Source organism: Peromyscus maniculatus, chromosome 5, assembly GCF_049852395.1.
Source record: "Peromyscus maniculatus bairdii isolate BWxNUB_F1_BW_parent chromosome 5, HU_Pman_BW_mat_3.1, whole genome shotgun sequence".
Lineage (NCBI taxonomy): Eukaryota > Metazoa > Chordata > Mammalia > Rodentia > Cricetidae > Peromyscus > Peromyscus maniculatus.
The window spans coordinates 42,355,815-42,371,057 of record NC_134856.1 but is presented as its reverse complement, the minus strand read 5'-3'; the positions used below and the strand labels follow the sequence as shown (position 1 = coordinate 42,371,057).

Sequence of the window (15,243 nt, the reverse complement as noted above, 5' to 3'; positions counted from 1 at the left end):
AATGCAATTTATAATAAACTATAGCGAGCTATGCTTTTATTTAGATTTCCCATCTCTTGTCTTTGCTCAGGGTTGGTGATTTTAGCAGAGGTCAGCACTTTTGTCAAAGGTCAGAAAGTACATGTTTCAGATTTAGCAGGGCCAGATGACCTCTGCCACAGCCGCTCAGCCTGCTATCACAGTGTGGAAGCCACTAGAGACAAGGAGTAAACAGGGGGTGTGGTGGGGTCTCAATACCCCAAAAGAGCAGTTGGTGAATTGAACCTGTGATCTTAGTAAAGACTGTATGAGAGAGTGAAGACACCCTTGAAGACCTACAGAGCTCCGGCCTCTTTCTAAGTTCAACAGCACCTGTCCGTCTTTGCCTGCTGGCCCCCAAGGGATGCTTAGGAAAGACTGACAGTCCCTTCATTAAAAACCAAATCAAAAGATCTGAAGGAATTTAGAGTTCCTGTGCCATGTTACATGTCCTCACACAGTGTGGAGTGGAGAGAACAGAATGAGATTTCCCTCTCAACCCAGATTTTGTAGAACAGTTGCAGGGTGGGAGACCTCTCCTCTCTCTTGGTGATGGGGGAGACCTGTGATAGGTATTAAGTTTGGTTACTATAACCAAATGTTAAAGACTCAGGCTCTACAAACTGAGCTTTCTCTGACTTTTCTTCCTGCCTTCCCTGCCCTCCTCTGGCCCTTTCACAGACAAATCACATCAAAGGGATCCAAGGTGGTGTCCCTCAACCTGTCAGCACCACTCTTGGTTATGGAAGTTTTGACAAAGGGACTGGTTAGTCACAGGAGGTTCAAATTATTAGCTAAAGTTGAACGTGGGGGTTATTTGTGCATTTAAGTTATGCTCTACTACCTCCTCCTCCTAGGGAATATTTCAGAACCTCTCCACTGGGGGTGAGAATGTAACCAGCTGTGGTCCAAGTTGCTTTGGATAATGTACAACAGGGGAAGACAGAGTCATTTAAAAAATTATAATGTACTGGGGCTGTATTTTTAAACATCTAATTGAGACACATTTCTGATTTGAGGAATTGCTCTCCCACTTATATGCTGAAAACCAAATTAAAATTTGATATACACATATTAAATTCTTCTGAATTTAATTTTATGTCCAAATTGGAAAACAGAATCTTCCCTTGAACAGTTTCAAAAGCAAATAATCTACAATTAATGTTGCTCCTTTAAGAGTGAAGTTGGATAACTTGATTTCCCAACATCTCTGCCATTTGGGGAATGATTGCTCAGTGTGTGTGTGTGTGTGTGTGTGTGTGTGTGTGTGTGTGTGTGTGTGTGTGTTTCCAAAACTTTGGTTAACTGCCATTAAAGACTAGGAAACAAAAGGTCAGCATGACATGACCCTGGCCACTGGGAGGCTGAGGGAATGTGATGACTGTTCCTGGTTGTCAACTTGATTACATCTGGAATTGACTAAAACCAGAGTGGCTGGGTACATCAGTGAATTTTTTTTCTTAATTAAGTCATTCGAAGTGGGAAGAACCACTTTTAATCTGAATCTTTTGAGGGGGGGAAGATCCACCTTTAATCTGGACCACACTTTCTACTGACAGCCTAGATAAAGGGCATGGAAGAAGGAAGTTTGCTGTCTTTCCTGCTCACTCTTGCTCTGGCTGGCGAGTCCATTCCTTCACTGGCATTAGAGCCTCCTTCTTCAGGATTCCAGCATATCCTGAAGACCGGCTGAGACATCCAGACTCATGGACTGCACAACTACCAGATTCTAATATTGCAACCCAATAGACTTGGTGGCTTGGGAAAAATGGTTAACATTTCTGAGTTTCAGTTTCACTTTTGTAAAGATTCTATTTCAATCTCAAAAAACCCCAGGAAAAAAAAAAAACAGCAAAAAACAAAACAACCAAAAGGATGCTGTGTGTCATGTATCCCTGTGTTGATTAAATTCTGTCAGTGGAAGCCAGCTTCTCCCTCCATCAAGTGAACAACTACAGAGACAATCTAGAAAGCTCCTTTGGGGCTGGAGATCCAGCTCAGCAGCAGGGCTCTTGCTCAGGGGAGGCAGAGGCAAGCCTGCCCCATCCCCAGCACTGCTACAAAACAGAGCAAAGCCATGTCCGCCCCGTCTAAGCTCGCCACGCACATCCCCACCAGCCTCCGACTGCCCTTTCCACAGCTTATACTTCGCTATGTTTTTTTTCTGGGAAATAAAAAGATTGGCAGAACGAGTCCAAAAATTGTTCAGAAGACCTTGTACCACCCTTATCATCCGTTGTCTTCTTTCTGGTTGAGGAGTCTTCCAGACTCTCCCTCATGCCGCTCTTGAACATTTATTTCATTGTGAACCTTAATTTAAAAGTTCCAACCACCTACTTCTTCTTTTTCTTTCTTCCTCTTTTTCTTTTTGTTCAGAATCCTTAGAAGGAAAAGTGAGAAAGGGAATAACATACACATTGGAGCTAATCAAAGCAACTGTACACCTGCTTGTAAATACCAAGGCCTGGTGATATGAAGACGGGAAGTAATAAGTAGGCTTTCCTTGGGACTGCTGAGGTGGAAGGCAAGAGCCTTTGGGCCATGAAGAAGTATGAGGTCACAGCCATACTCTGTGTGCTGGTTTGTGAGGGCGAAGGGTCCCTGTGCCTCCTAACACGTGGCCTAGGTCACACAGCAGCTGCAGGGCACAGATGACTGAGGAAGTGCTGGGCTTACCCCTGAGTCTTTACACTCCCTTAGGTCTGCATCTGTTTAAACACCAAACAGAACTAGTGACTCCTGCCTCACAAGGCTGATGTGTGGCTCTCACAGGGATGCTTTTTGAGTCTGAGCCTTGGAAAGATATTCAAGCAATTGTGGAGAATCTCCAACTGACTAACCATGGCTACTCTTGCAGTGAAGATCAGGTTTTCAGGTGTGAGGTATCCTGGGAGTTTATATACCTGCACATGTACATGTGCACATTGTGGTGGTTTGAATGAGGGTGGCCCCTAAAGGCTCATATATCTGAATGTCTGTTTCCCTGGTTGGTGGACTGTTTAGGAAGGATTAGGAAGTGTGGCCTTATTGGAGGAGGTATGTCATGGGGGTGGGCTTTGAAGTTTTAAAAGCCCGTGCCAGGCCCAGTCTCGTTCTCTCTGCTTCCTGCCTGTGGACCCGGATGTAAGCTTTTAGCTACTGCTCTAGCACCATGCCTGTCTGCCACCATATTCTCTACCATGGTGGTCATGGGCAAACCCTCTGGAGCTGGGAGCAAGCCCCCAGTTAAATTACTTTATTTTATAAGTTCATCATGGTGTCTCTTCCATAGAATAGAAACTAAGACAAATATGCACAAATGCACATGTAAATGCCTGTATGTACTATGTAAACACATGCACATGTAAATGCCTGTATATACTATGTACACACATGCACATGTAAATGCCTACAGACAACAGAAATGGATGAATCACAGCCAACAGAAATGTATGTACTACAGACAATGGAAATGTATGTACTACAGACAATGAAAATCAAAGACTTGTAAAAAAGATAGTAAGGGTATGCTAATTGAACAAAATTAGAAAGAACAGCTAAATTAGGGGGTAAGGAGAAGTGATAATTACGTCTTCTTTGGAAGAGAAATAATCCGTATCTAGCACTCTGAGATTTGAGGACCCCTCCTATTGATTTTCCCCATAGCTCTAGCTCTAATTCCCCAAAGCAGTAAGGACAGAATCCTCGGACTCTACATTGATGATTTATCCCGGTCACAGAGGGGACACCCAGCTAACTGAGGTTAACAGCTTTCTCAGTTTCATTTCAAAAAGACATTAGCATGGATGCGCTATGAAATGCTGATGTGCCAAATACTGATTCATTCACCTGCAGAGTTCACCAGGAGGCAGGGACCTATTTGACAGGCAGGGCTGGGCTCCCAGCCTTTTCCTAAAGGGCAATCCCATAATTCATCTGGCTGTGCTAAATTACACCTGACACTTGGCTGAAGACGTCAGGTGCACTCCCCCAGCTGCAATCCGTCTGATGCAGAAGAGGAGGGTCGGTATGACAAAAGCGTTCTTTGTGACAGTCACACAACCAATGCAACCGTGGCCAGTGACATCCGTGGCAGAAATGATTTCTAGCCATGATATGTATATCTGCTGTTTTTGTGGGACTGAGAACTAGTCAGGGACACAGAGGAGAGTCTGCAGCAGGAAGGTGGCATTGGCATCACACATAGGAGCTTCTATGTTGGGTAGCTAATGCTCCAGGAGTTCTACTCTTCCGGTGTGTGCAGTGAGGCTCTGGGCTATTTTTCACTTGCTGTTGTGCATGAGAATGAAGGCACCTGAGGCCTTAGCCTGGCCAATGCTTAACAGAATTGTGAAGGGAGGAGGCAGCAGACAGTCGTTTTGTTGTCCTATGCTAGGTGTTGGGGACACTGAAGGGAGCAGGCAGGCACAAGAGTCTCCTTTCACGGAGCTTCTAGCCTGACTCAGGAGATGTGAACTTTCAGAGGAGCTGGGATGGCTGACTTGCAAAGCTGACAGGGCCAGCATCCACCAGGGGCTCGATAACTACGGGATGAAGGGGAGACATGGGGAGAAGAAGAAGAAGAAAATGAGGTGACCGTTGTTGGTGACGGCTATATCTCAGATTCCATATCAGGTCTTTCTATTATGTCATTGATTTCATCAGAGAACAAAGTTAAAGCCAAGATCAGACCCTAAGAGCAAGCCTTCCAGAGCATCTCTTAAGTAGAGCAGGCAGGAAAAGCATGCTGCTCAGTGGAAAGACTCCAAGACGAGTCATCCATAAAGTCCGTTAGGAACAACCTTGTCATTTACTAATGATGTAGTGTAAGCCGTTCACCTCCTCAGTTTCCACATCCGCAACTACAGAATGAGGATACCACCCCCCCCCACCTCCAACCATGTGGCCAAGAGGTTGGGTGGGATGGTGAATGTGTAAAGGCTTTGATGGCAAATGAGATAATGCTATCAATAGAAGAGAAATCTGATTTTATCCTGTTTAATTTTTGTTTTGTTTTGTTTTTTTGTTTGTTTTTCGAGACAGGGTTTCTCTGTGTAGCTTTGCGCCTTTCTTGGAACTCACTTGGTAGCCCAGGCTGGCCTCAAACTCACAGAGATCCGCCTGCCTCTGCCTCCCAAGTGCTGGGATTAAAGGCAATCCTGTTTAATTTTAAAGAGTCCATTCTGCTTCTAAACTGAACATTTATGGTGTTAAAGAATTTAAATAATAAAATCAGATGCAATATTAAGAATTGCCTGGCTGCCGGGCGTTGGTGGCGCACGCCTTTAATCCCAGCACTCGGGAGGCAGAGCCAGGCGGATCTCTGTGAGTTCGAGGCCAGCCTGGGCTACCAAGTGAGCTCCAGGAAAGGCGCAAAGCTACACAGAGAAACCCTGCCTCAAAAAACCAAAAAAAAAAAAAAAAAAAAAAAAAAAAAAAAGAATTGCCTGGCACTTACAGGAATATGACTGAGAGACTTTTTCTTTGTTTTAATCAGATGGATTCCTATAAGTCAAGGTCAGTCAGAATGATTATTTGTTCTATGGCCATCATATAGTTGAGGAAATCACTGTTACCTGAGTAGTTTCTCTTAAATAGACATAATCACAATATTTATGAACCAACTCCATTTGCCTTTTCAGCATTTCACTGAATTCTTTGTGCGAATTTAAATCTGAAGCACACAGGACTATAGCAATTCAGATCCTAACAAAAAGGACAATAACCCTGTTTGACAACATCATGGCTTCAACTGCAGTTTTCCAAATCAATGTTTTAATAACTAAAATAAAAAGCATTTGTAACCATTTCCCTTATAATCTTCTTGCCTACTCTTAGTCATTACTCAAGGTACCCATTATACTAAATTTTAATTTTTGCTCTTATTTCCAACTCTTTATATGCTCTAACTGTTCCCTTGTTCCTGATACTTCCTGTGTCAAAAGTCTGTGGATTCTGCGAATTCCTTCTGGGGTTAGTAGTAAGGCAGTCATGGGGCACAGATGCAGGCCCCAGTCCTCACAGAGGTAGCAGACACTGCCTCCAGCCTAAATGTGAGGAGCTGACATTTGTCTCTGCTCTTTGTTTATGGTTTTTTAGTCCATTTTCAATCTATGTGACCACGCACACAGTCTACCCAATTTGAATTAATTTTGCAAGTGAAAATTCACTCTGCAGTGTATCAAATGCTTTAGTAAAATCCGTATATATTAACTTTAGAGCAGCCCCTTCATCCATCAATCATGGAATGTGATTTGAGAGTGACCACATTTGTCTAGGATGATGTATCCTTATCCATTGCCAGAGCTGCTTCCTGCCCTTGGTATCACTCTCCTCTACATCCTTCCTATCATTTTCTCTTTGTATTGGATTCATCGTATCACTAGGCATAGGGGTCATATTTTAATAGATGACAATTATGGAGAATACTTTTTTGTTGTAAAATAATCTTTAAAATGTGGACCATTTGTTGGCTGTTAAGTAAATAAGCATACTGAGTTAATATAGTTTCTTTATTTCAAATTAATGATTCTGAAGACATTGTCAAGTCTTTGTTGTTTTCTTTTTAAAGAGGTTTCTTCTTTCTGAAGCAGTTAGAAGAAAAGGTTTGGAAAACACTTCCTGATGCAAGCATGGAGGAGTAGTTCCTGAAAGGGACTCTGGTTGCTTAGGAAATTAATGGCAATAATTGATGAATGTGACTTCATGAAACAGAAAACTTGTGCACAGCAAGGGAAATGAGAGTGAACAGACAGCCTATAGGATGGGAGAAAATCTTTATTGGTTATTCATTTGACGGAGGATTGAATAGTATCTAGAATATACAAAAAACTAAAAAAAAAAATCTAAATAACAGGATATAAAACAACCCAATCAATCAATAAACAGGCCAATGAAACTAACAGACAGTTAGTTCTTGGAAGATGAAGGACAAATGACCAACAAACCTTTGAAATAAAGTTCAAGTTACACCAATAACTTATCACCACTGTCAGGATGCCAGTCACTAAGAAAACAAAGAACAGTGAATGCTGTGGAGGGTGTAAACAAGACGGAACCCTTAGACACTGCTGTAGGAATGTAAACAGTGGAAAGTACTATGGATGATCCTCAGAAAAGCTAAAAATAGATTCACCACATGACCCAGCCATACTTATCCTAGTTATTTACCTAAAGGACTTCAAGTAACATACTCAACTTTTATTGCTGCTCTATTCACAATAGCTAAGCAATGGAACCAACCTAAGTGTCTGTCAACAAAGGAATAGATAAAGAAAAAGTAATTTTACATTTGGGGCACAGGACTTGGAAGAGTTGAGCTGGAACAGAACTGGAAGCCTCTTTCCTGAGGACTAGCTCTCATAGTATCTGAAGGAGCTACACAAGCTGCCAATGGAGAAAAGCAATAAATAGTCCTAGCCAGCTGCAAAGCCCATGAACTAACCTCAACAATGACTAACATGGCACGATATATCAGGGTGCAATAGTGGCACTTATATTGTAGGGGTAACCAACAGCTTTTTAATTGGAGTTAAGTTCCTCTCAATAGGAGAGAATTCTTGCCTGGTTCTGTAAACCCAGGCAACCACTCATGGCTAGTGAGGTCATGGACCCTAGAGGAGAGCCTGCTACTGCTCTTAAATCAATGTAATTTCTGACTGCATTCTGAATATTTATCCTTACACCCACAGAAAAATGTAACTCTAATCCCTCCTCAGAGAAGTTTATTATTGCTACCAATGTAGACTATCACAGAAAAACACATCTGGTTAAAATGCAGAGAACAACTGACTGTGGGTTGCCCAACACCATTTGATACATCTACAACACTACTGTTACTCCTAAGACTCGGGGACATCTTGGAAGAGAGGGGCAGATATATTGTAAGATTAGAGGACAGAGGAGGGGAGGAAGGGGAAATAGGCTTAGAATACATGATCAATTTACATGAAGATGCCCCCATGAGATGCAGTACTGCACACAATTAATATAGGCTAATTAAAATATCACCTTGAAAAAAAATATTACCTTGAACCAAACACATACAAAACTAGAAACATGTTTAAAGGGCTTATATAAGTGGAGGCAAAGCTATATCTCGTTATGAAATATAACTCACAGCTAAAACAATAAAGGAAGTGTTTGCTACATCATGTTGTATATTTGAAGTGTCTCTCCCAACTTGCTGTATTTTCCTTTCTGCTTGGGAAAAATGTGTACTGTATCATACGAAAATTATTGCCTCTGCTAAGAATAAGAATTTTTCCCCTGAAAAAAATAGTTGTAGACCAAATCAAGAAAATTAGGGAAGTAGTTACTAATAATAAAGAGAATGGAAAGTGAGAAAGAGAGAAACGATAACTCAAGAGAAAGATGATGATATCAGAGAGAAGCCGACAGTAATGGTAAAGGATATGTATGAGTAAACTGTGGACCTTAGAAACCAAAACACATAACAGATAACTCATACTGCTTTCTCTCAAAAGAAAGGAGCTAAACATGGGCCAATTCATTGAGAACAATTCCTTTTAGCCCTGGCTGTCTTGGAACTCACTCTGTAGCCCGGGGTTGGCCTCAAACTCAGAGAGTTCAGCCTGACTCTGCCTCCCAAGTGCTAGGATGAAAGGCATGCACCACCACTGCCCAGCCAAGAGCAATTCTTGATCCATAGTTCAAAGAGCTACTTGGCCTCATCTACTGTTGTAATTATTGTTCGTGTCTTCTTCAAGTTTCAGTCACATTCCATTTGGGAACGTTCAAGAGAAAGAGAAGCCAGGATATTAACTGTCAATTGCTACAATCGATGTGAGTACTGAAACCTGAGTCGGGCCTGAAGGGTATGTTAGCATCCATTCCCCCAGTATACTTACTGATGACCCTGACATGATGACATTTGTGTGATAAACACATTGTACTTGAGTCTTCATCCTATTAGTGGTGGGGCAAAGTGAACTTTATCCAGATTCAGTTTAGCAACTTAAATTCCTGAGGTTTACTGGTATTTTTCCAGTGAGATATTCTGTGGGGATGTATCGAGTGTCATTGAACTGTTAATCAAAGACTTAGGTTCAACATGAATTCCTGCAAAATGACATTAAATGGAAGACAGCTACTTGATAATAAAAATAGCTATATCTTCCCCAATTTTTATCTGTTCTGATATATATCTTCTTTCTGTTGTAAATGGGTTCATTGTAGATCAAAATAAATATGCCCAAGAAATATGCAGCCTCACTTTGATCTGTGAATACCCATTCATTTACAAAGAAATGACAAACATTTATTACTGTGAAAAAAGAGGTGCACATAAAATTAAGTCAGTATGCATTAATAGGTCCTGATTTTTATGTGACATTAATATTGAGAAGCCAAGTGCATGTCTGGAAATGTGCCTTCATGTATATAAGCATCTGTGTTTATCCCACATAAAACATCCATGCTAAGGACTGAGGATGCTTTTATTATTAGTGTTCTAGTTTTCAAGGAAATATTAATAATCATTTTCCAGTACATAGAGTTTTAGGGAGGACTTTCACATTATAAATGACTTTAGCATCAAAGCCATTTTCCTGTCTTTTAAAATTTGACTGACAAAGTCCTGAAAAGCCCAAAAAAGTCCCTCATCTCCATGTCCACCCTGCCCCTCCCTCTTCTTTACAGATGAGGGCCTCCAAGAAGTAAAACAGATCTGAACCTCAGGTACTAATAGTCTTAGGCCACTAGTATGGGGCTATGACTTAATTTTTTATTAGATTTATCCATTTAATTTATACATGAGTGTTTTGTCTGCATGTATGTATGTGCACCATGTGTGTGCTTGATGCTTGAGGAGGTCAGAAGAGGGCATCAGAACCCCTGGAACTAAATTTAGGGATGGTGATGAACCACCATGTGGATGCTGGGAATTGAACCTGGATCCTCTGCAAGAGCAACAAGTACTCTTAACCACTGAGGGATGCCTCTGGCCAGAGCCTGTGGCTCTAAAGGGGTTATAACTAGAGATCTGCACTCAAGGGGAAACAGGACTGGTCCACGTGATCTTTTTAGTACCTGGGGATCAATAGAAAACCTGACCCAAGCAAACTGTCAAGCTGCTGACTTTAATTTCAAATTTTAAAGACTATAGTCTGTGGTCTTTAAAAAAAGCTCCCTGTCTTTAAGTTTTCCATCTTTATTCCTTTCAATGTCTAGTGAAATATCTACAATAGGCTGGATACTGTGCTAGGTGATGGTAACTTATAGTACAAGGCATGGTCCATGTTCTCAGGAAGTGTAGGAAGGAGGAGCAAATTGATGCAGATCCTGTGGAGTGCTAGGAGCCAGGCTGGAGAGGTTGTGGAGTACTTGGGGGCACAGAGGAAAAGCAGCTGACTCTAACTGAGGGAGGCTTGGCTAAGTTCTGTTGAGTGATGCTTCAGCTAAGCTTTGCACGATAAGCAGAACCTGTTCAGTAAGAGGGGTTCTTAACAGGCACCCACTGATTTCCAAGGACTAGTGAGACTTTAGCAAACCTATGATCATGGATGGAGAAACAATACCTCTTTGTTTTCACTAGCACCAACCAATATTTAGCATTTCCTTCCATTGCAAATAAAAGGGAGCAAAGCATAGCAAAATTAACAATACCACTGTTAACGTCCCCTATAGAATTCACAGTTGTTTCATATTATATTAATATAAGATACCATTGTAGTCAGTTCCCATCTTTTATGGTCATTGTTGCCTTAATATTATAGTAGTACATCTACTATTGGGCTACGTCATGTTTTAATAAGAAATACATGTTGGTATATCAGAAACTGATTTTAATATTTAATTGATTTATTCTCTTTTTAACTAAATTTCTATACTGATTGGATTCCCTCATCAGACTATGTGTTTTTTCTTGAGGCACACAACAGAATCATTTTGTGAAGTGGACATGGTTTTGGGTCTATCGTAGTATCTGGCACAGCAAAGGTTAAGCACTCCCACATAGGGAGGAGGCTGAGGAAACAGTAGGCGATAGTCCCTGAAGGAATAGCTCATTCTTGCTTTTAATTACCTGATGTTTCAAATTTTACACACTGTTTCATTACAAAAAATGTTAGTAGTTCTAAAGACAAAATACATATTAACGACTTTACAAAATAAAATAGTGAGTGATTCCACATTTCATAGGACGCATCCCTGGGCAGCAAATCTGTAAGATGTATTAACAGCTCACACAGAATTTCTGAAGCTAACAAAATAGGTATGTAATGACCTCAGAATCAAGGGCAGGCTGTGATTTGATAAAGGTCAAAGAAAGACAGCTGAAATACTCTGCCATTTGGGGTGGGGCATGAGTAGGATGCTAAGGATCACTTAAGATCAACTAGCATTTGCATACATGCATTTCATTGGTTTTAATGATTATTCTAAAATGTTGTCAAACATCAATAGAGATGGCTAGTAGCTGTGGAAAGAACACTTGACCAGAAACCCATGGCCTCAGGTCTTAGCCTCAAGTCTGGCATTAATATGTGTCACCTTGCCCATGCTTTATCATTGGTAAAGTCGTGATGACAACCATTGTTCTAATTTGTCTTTTACGTTTACTCAAATGAGCATGCCAAAATTCTTTAGGAGATTTGAACCATAATAGATATCTTATTAGCAAGGAAACAACAGTGAAGTATTTATATAATTGTATTTTGTTATAAATATAGAAATTTCAGTCAGATTTTACTATAACCTTATATTATTAAATATATTGAAGATCAAAACTGTTAGACAGATTGTGTTGAAAATATATCTATGGGAGGTTGTAGTCAGGATGCACTGTAGGAGAGAAGAATAAGGAACAAGAAAAAAATGTATGTTTCACTCTACATAAGCCTCAAAGAAGTCAGTTTAAATTAGAATTACCTTGCCAATAAGCTGAGTTTGACATAAAAAGAAAGAAAATATATCTATATGTATAAAATATAAAATGAGAGTACAGTCTATAGACATCTCTATAACCCAGGATTTATATTCCTACAAGACAATGACTTGTTATCCTCAGTGACTAGATGATCTCCTAATTAAATTACTTCCCCATAGCTGGCGATGAGCTTTCACATACAACCTGTAGTGAAAACACAGCCACTAGTTTATGGATCTGCTGTCTAGAGTTAATGACACTGAGATCATGAACATGTACACATTTAATTGGTGGAATTTATTCCAATTTAAAATTTCTATTGCTTTCCCCAACTAAGTTTCTTTACAGGAATATTCAAGCAAACATTGACAAAGGACGCACACAATAAGAGAATGACAGATCTCAGGCTAGTTAAAAAAAATATTTCTATTAATTGTGTTTTTCATTACAACCTAGGAAAGGGGATTTAAGTTCTAGCCTAGGCCTGCATTCTTTACACCAATGTTGGAAGTTCATTTTTATAAACACATCATATTTGGGGTGTCATATTGATCAGACAAAGAGAGGTGTATTCCAGTTCTCTCCATGTCATGAAGACACACAGTAACTATGCACATCGACTCCATTGCCAGTTTGAGGTGGTTTTCGGCCTCAAGGGCACTTGCAAACCCCACGTCAAAACAAAGCTGTTGTAATTACACTTGTGAGATTTTATTGTGTATAAATTATCAAACTCAAATGCCCCAGATCCTGACCCTTGGCTGCCCATTGCTATAGTCCCTACCTTCAGCCATACACTGAAAAAGAGGCAAATAAACTGCATTTGAGTTTTGAAAATATTGTGTCCGGATAAAAAGGGGGAAAAAAAGCTTAATACAAATCCAGGAAAGGTAATTCGTGGCAAATAGAGAAATGTCAATTACTAATTTGCTCATACTCATCACTTTCCAAATCCAGACACCTACACAAAGATACACAGATAGTTATCAACTTCTAGAATGACAGGCTGGAATAATGAAATAATCTAAAATTAGGAGAAAAATAAAACAATGAATTTTCCCACTATTCCATGCAGAGCTACACACCCACTAACACAACATCTTCAGTCAGTGTAAGATCTGCAAGTGTTTAATTCTGTTCCCCTAAATTATGCCAAGGACAGACCCATTATTGGCACCAAAGCAAGGGACATGCCCGATCAAAACAGAAGTTCCCAGTCTTAAAAGATTGGATCCCAAACACCAAAACAGATCACTAGTTTAAGGAACGCGGTAGATGAATTTTTTTTTTCAACCCCACATGCTCTCCACCCAGATTTCTAAACCCTAAAGCTGAATGAGGGCTGTCCTTTTAGTGTGACAAGCTTTGCTCCATGTTGCCTGTCTTGCTGGCTGGGCTTATGGCTCTGCTGCCCGGGAGGTCCCCTGTCGTCCCCTCTCCTCTTCATTATCTTTTGTAAGGGCGCCCTGTTCGCACCACGCAAGCTTACATTTATGAGGTGGTAGGAAGTGAGAGTCTGGGACCCTTCAGGTTGTTCTCCTAGTGCGAATATTGCACAGCTAGCCGATGCGGGTCTCAGCCTTGGGGAAAACATTTGTGTTATAATGTCCCTTTGCTATGTGATCCAAACGGATTCACCAATAAAAGCAAAAACAAAGCAATTACTGGAAAAATAAGTCTTTTCCCTAGCCCCTCATCACCCAGATAGCCCATTTCGTTCCGAGTCCCAGATCCTGAATGTACGTGAACGACACAGCCTTCACTGGGGAAGCCACACTCCCTCCCCAGCCGGATGCTGCAGTTAGAACGAAAGGTTGTTTTTTTTTTTTTTTCCACCTGGATTCTGATAGTCAGACATTGTGCCTGCTACACAGAGGGGCTCAAAATCGGCTTCCAAGCAGAGTGAGATGTACGAATGGAAGCCAAGTGAGAGACGTGTGCAAAGAAGGGAAATGCAAGAGATGGATATCAAGCTTTATCCTGGAATGGGCCACTCTTCTTGTGCCTAGAAGAGGCTCCTAGGCTATTTTAATTATAAATATTTATATCCACGAAAGCAAATTCAGAAGGATTTATATCCCAGGGGAGCACAGATCAATAGATCCGAGCAAACCTCATCTCCAGGCAGACCACTTAACACTGTTATCACCGATTAGGGCTGCTCGGCCCTCCGGGAAGGTGTCGGTTCCCCTCTTGTCCTCCATAGGTCCACCCTATTCTTGGCCCCAAGAGAAAATCAATAACAGAATGCAAGGATCAATGCCCAGGACGTCTGCTTGGCTGTAGTGCCTCACCTTAGGATCAGAGTTTGGTTAACCGTTATCTATGCCGCGGATCCTCATTCTCCCTAGCCCATGCTCCCAGGTCTGCAGGGGCTTCTAGAATTTGCTCATTACTACAATTAGTCAAAAACACTGTCGACCCTTTTTGAGTAAGGAAAGCAAGACTTGGTTATCTTCTGTTTCACTTTTCAAAAGTAAAGAAACTTACCAGGTGTCAATGATCGTGTCGGAGTTGATTCCTTGCCTCGTGGCCACGGCGCATTTCCTGCTGCCCACTGCCAGGCCACTGAGGATGGTCGGCGCTCCCCGAGCTGGCCAGGTTGCTGCTCAGGTTTGTCTGCAGCTCCCCACGCTTGGTCTGCGGTTGATAGATCCTCTGCTCCTGAAGCATCCAGCTATTGACCCGCCCAGGGAAAGAAAGAAAAAAATGGGAAAAAAAATCAATTAATACTAAACAGCTTAACAAAACCCTGCATAGCACAGGCCCGAAGCTTACAGGGTACGAGTTGGGGTGGTCTCAGTGGCAACACGTACAATCATGGGGACAGGCTCAGCCAGCTAGAAAGCTGATGTTCCAGGGACAGGAAGCCAATATGGTAGGTGTGATCACACACACACACACACACACACACACACACACACACACACACACACACACCAAATGCCTTCTTGTTCTTCCTGTCTCGCTCTCCAGCTCTGTCTGACATACCCTAGTCTGGGAGCAAGTGCAGGTACATGCTCAGTGTGAAATGGTGAAGAGTGACCGTCACCAGGACAGGAAGGGCGGCAACCAGACTCACAGGATGGGTGGATGGATGTTTTCTGCTTTGCATTGGTTTGCTTGTTTGTGTTTGGAGGCTGTGGAAGACAACAGAGGAGCTCCTGTTTTGTTCTAAAATGGGAATGCTAGTTACCTTGTGTAGGAGAGTTACCCTTTGCATTTCTGCACGTACCTCTCTATCCTTACCACATTCAGACAGACATGAAGCTTTTTAAGGGGGGCGGGGATAAGAAATGGGGGAGCATCATACCTCAGCGGCCAGGCCCTCTGTCTTCTGCAGGAGCTTGGCTTGGAAG

The 15,243-nt window shown here is 41.6% G+C and overlaps 1 long non-coding RNA gene across 1 annotated transcript in view; it reads right to left on the bottom strand.

Annotated features, from left to right (window-relative positions):
• The window catches only part of LOC121829731 (uncharacterized), a 120,519-nt gene extending 105,685 nt beyond the window's left edge, over window positions 1-14,834 (bottom strand). Inside the window, exons 1-2 of the long non-coding RNA XR_006072797.2 lie at window positions 14,701-14,834; window positions 14,375-14,561 (exon numbers count right to left, since the gene is read on the bottom strand). This is a non-coding gene — a long non-coding RNA (uncharacterized LOC121829731). The remainder of the gene's footprint in view (window positions 1-14,374; window positions 14,562-14,700) is intronic.
• Window positions 14,835-15,243: the final 409 nt, after the last annotated feature.